The sequence below is a fragment of the Microtus ochrogaster genome, chromosome 16 (assembly GCF_000317375.1).
Source record: "Microtus ochrogaster isolate Prairie Vole_2 chromosome 16, MicOch1.0, whole genome shotgun sequence".
Lineage (NCBI taxonomy): Eukaryota > Metazoa > Chordata > Mammalia > Rodentia > Cricetidae > Microtus > Microtus ochrogaster.
Genome location: NC_022018.1, coordinates 42,240,099 through 42,240,501, shown reverse-complemented (window position 1 = coordinate 42,240,501; position 403 = coordinate 42,240,099).

Sequence of the window (403 nt, the reverse complement as noted above, 5' to 3'; positions counted from 1 at the left end):
CACACACACACACACACACACACACACACACACACACACACACACACACACCCGCAGGACTCTCTCCTGGCTGTGGCTCTCAGCAGCTCCGTAGGTTTCAGTTGCGCCACCTAGAGGACTCGCAGGGAATAGTCATCCCCTTCCTGGCTACACTGCCACCTTTTCTTGGGGACCACCCTCCTAATGACCACCTTCTGGGTAGTCACTTCCTCTCGAGGACTGCTTCCAGGAGATAGCCTTCCTGGGGCTCAATTCCCAACCTCCTGGCTTCCATCCTCTTGGGGTCTACCTTTTTGGGACCACTTCTTAGGAACACATCCTGGGGTCCAGTCTTCTGGGGACTGAGTCCTGGGAACCATCTGTTGGTTCTAAGTCTAAGGCTCAGTCAACATACCAGTGTTCT